This window comes from Xiphias gladius, chromosome 21 (genome assembly GCF_016859285.1).
Source record: "Xiphias gladius isolate SHS-SW01 ecotype Sanya breed wild chromosome 21, ASM1685928v1, whole genome shotgun sequence".
Classification (NCBI taxonomy): domain Eukaryota; kingdom Metazoa; phylum Chordata; class Actinopteri; order Istiophoriformes; family Xiphiidae; genus Xiphias; species Xiphias gladius.
Window position 1 is genome coordinate 3,879,854 of NC_053420.1, and position 3,190 is coordinate 3,883,043.

General features: G+C 41.6%; 3 non-coding genes across 3 annotated transcripts; all 3 read left to right on the top strand.

Moving 5' to 3' along the window:
- Window positions 1-1,143: 1,143 nt before the first annotated feature.
- On the top strand, window positions 1,144-1,215 carry trnat-cgu. The gene has a single exon. It is a non-coding gene; the product is annotated as a tRNA-Thr (tRNA).
- Window positions 1,216-2,122: 907 nt separating this feature from the next.
- Window positions 2,123-2,194, top strand: trnat-cgu. Its single transcript has one exon. It is a non-coding gene; the product is annotated as a tRNA-Thr (tRNA).
- A 225-nt stretch (window positions 2,195-2,419) lies between these two features.
- trnat-cgu lies at window positions 2,420-2,491 on the top strand. Its single transcript has one exon. It is a non-coding gene; the product is annotated as a tRNA-Thr (tRNA).
- The last annotated feature ends 699 nt before the right edge of the window (window positions 2,492-3,190 follow it).

The window sequence follows — 3,190 nt, forward strand, 5'->3', positions numbered from 1 at the left end:
ACTGATTAGCAGCACAATACTTATACTAGGAAGGGCGTCTCTTTGCTCTGAAAACAGCCTCAAACTTTGGAGATTCTGGTCCATGTTGACTTGATCGCATCATCAAATCTGCAGATTTGTCAGCTGCACATTCAAGCTGCCAGTCTCCCATTCTACTACATCCCACAGTTGTTCTACTGGATCCAGATCTGGTGACCGGGGAGGCCACTGGAGTCCACTGAACTCATTGTTAAGTAAATGAAACCAGTTTGAGACGATTTTTGCTTTGTGACATGGAGCATTATCCTGCTGGAAGTAGCCATTAGATGATGGTAAACTGTGGCCATTAAGGGATGCACATAGTCAGCATCAACACTCAGACAGGCTGTGGCATTCAGACCATGATTGATTGGTATTAAGGGGGCCAAAAGTGGTCCAAGAAAACATTCCCCACACCATTACACCACCATGGAGGGCAGGATGGGTCCATGAATTCAAGCTGCTGACGCCAAATTCTGGCCATACCATCTACATGCCTCAGCAGAAATCCAGATTCTTCAGACCAGGCTACATTTTTCCAGTCTTCAACTGTCCAGTTTCTGTGAGTCTCTGCCCACTGCAGCCTCAGCTTTCTGTTCTTGGCTGACATGAGTGGAACCCGACGTGGTCTTCTGCTGCTGTAGCTCATCCGCCTCAAGGTTGGACGTCTTGTTCATTCTCAGATGCTTTTCTGCTCATCACAGTTGTAAAAAAAGTTGTGGCCTCTCTGTCAGCTTCAACCATCCCTGATCCCCTTCATGACCCGTATCTGCATGATTTTGTGCACTGCACCTCTGCCACATGATTGGCTGATTGGATAATTCCATGAATAGGCAGGTGTACAGATGTTCCTAGTAAAGTGCTCGTGAGTGTACAGTGGAGAAGGTCTTTTTAGCTACAGTAAAAGAAAGTATTTAATGAATTGAGCAGATACATCTGCAGTGAGACCAGGTTGTTGTTGACTGTCTTGCTAAAGGAAACACAGCTGTACACACATATGAGACAAATACACACTGAGAATCTTTTAGCAGTTGACATACATTTGAGGATCCCGCAGGAATTGCACTTGATATTCAGTTACTGTAGATTAAAATTCAGATCCATTTCATCCATTCGTGTCAGAAAGGCATGGTGGCCAAGTGGTAAGGCGTTGGTCTCGTAAACCAAAGATCATGGGTTCAATCCCCATCTATGCCTTTAAAATGTATTCGTCAGTAATGAAACTAAATGTGATCAAATTACCTCATTGGGTTTAAGGTATCAGTATGCTCTAGATATTCTGACCGTTCTCCTATGACTTCTCTCAGCAACAAGCTGTTGCTGCTCTCTGGTTTATTTTGGTTTTTCATCACCATTCTGAGTAAACTTTAGAGACTGTTGTGCATGGATAATTGATGCAAAAACTGATGCAAAAATAAGCAGGTGTACAGGTGTTCCTAATAAAGTGCTCATTGAGTGTATGTTCGAGAGGAGCGTCTTCTGGTCACCGTATAGTTACCTTATCTTCCCTTATTTCTGGTGAAAGGTGCAAAGAGCATTTAGTTTTTAAATGTGAATTGAACGTCAATGTTATATCACAGAGTTGACTTACCAGTGGTTTCCTTTGTTACTTTGGAAACCGTTTGAGTCATGTTAATTCCTTTCCCTTTTGAGTTGCATTTCTGCATTTTGAGTTTTTAAATTTTTAATTCATCATCTTCAATGGCCTTCATGGCTATTGCCCAGAACGAGATTTGCAAAATAATTAATAGTACAGTCCTGGACAAAATTATTTGAACCCCTGAATTTGAAATAGCTACAGAATAAGGAATACCTTCAGAAATAAATGCAAATGAACCGATCCTGTATAATCAGAATACTTTAATGAAATGTTGTTGAACGACAACAACAAATAAAAAGTGGAGACCATCTTGCGATGGTTTCACACCAGCTGACACCCGTCAACATATTGAAACCCAGGAGTAGTCAGTACTCATTAGACAAGAGAGCTGTCTGAGAGCATCAGAATTGCTATAATTCAAAAATATAACAGTTCCAAAGGCTGCAAGGCGACTGGCAAAGATTTTGAAATCACTTTTTCAACAGTTCCTGATTACACAGCAGTGGCATGGTGGCCAAGTGGTAAGGCATTGGTCTCGTAAACCAAAGATCATGGGTTCAATCCCCATCTATGCCTTTAAAATGTATTTGTCAGTAATGAGACTAAATGTGATCAAATTAGGTTTAAGGTATCAGTATGCTGTAGATAGTCTGACCTCCCTATGACTTCTCTCATCAACAAGCTGTTTCTGCTCTCTGGAAATTTTGGTTTTTGACACCATTCTGAGTAAACTTTACATACCGTTGTGCATGGATAATTGAACCCAAGGATAATTGAATTTCTTTAACTTTTCACAGCAGTGGCATGGTGGCCAAGTGGTAAGGCATTGGTCTCGTAAACCAAAGATCATGGGTTCAATCCCCATCCATGCCTTTATCTGTTTCCCTTAAATAATGACTGTAACAAAGTAAATATGATCAAATGACCTCATTTGGTTTAAGCTATCAGTATGCTTCAGATAAAATATTTGACACATCCTTGCATAGTCTTTAACATCTTGCTCGCACTGAAATTTGCTCTCTATTAAAAACTGTGGCCCTTTTTATTCAATTGAAAGCGGGGAGGGCATTTGTGCAGTGGGGGAGGGGGCACGGCAGGCTCCTCCAAAACCGTTTCATGCTAAAAAAGTTGGATCTGTTTCAACATTATCTGCACCTATGTCATCAGGCAAGGTGCTGTGTTGGCCAATCACGCAGGTGATTATAGGTGACGAAACAAAGCCCACAAGGAAAAGACCATTCTATCTACAGTAAAACTTGCTGGAGGGTCTCTCATGCCGTGGGGCTGCTATGCTGCCTCTGTTACTGGAGGCGCTGAGTGTATCCCAGGATTGATGATATCAGAAGTTTACCGAGGCATTTTAGAACGAAATGTGCTACCCAGTGTCAGAAAACTAGGTATGAGGAGAAGCAGAACAATGACCCAGAGCACACATCCACCAGCTCAAAAAAATGGTTGAAAAGGAAACGATGGACTGTTTTAAACTTGCCAACAGTGAGTCCTGACCTAAATCCCATTTAAAACCTATGGAGATGCAAAAAGGACTCCTGCAAATGTAAAAGAGATAGAACA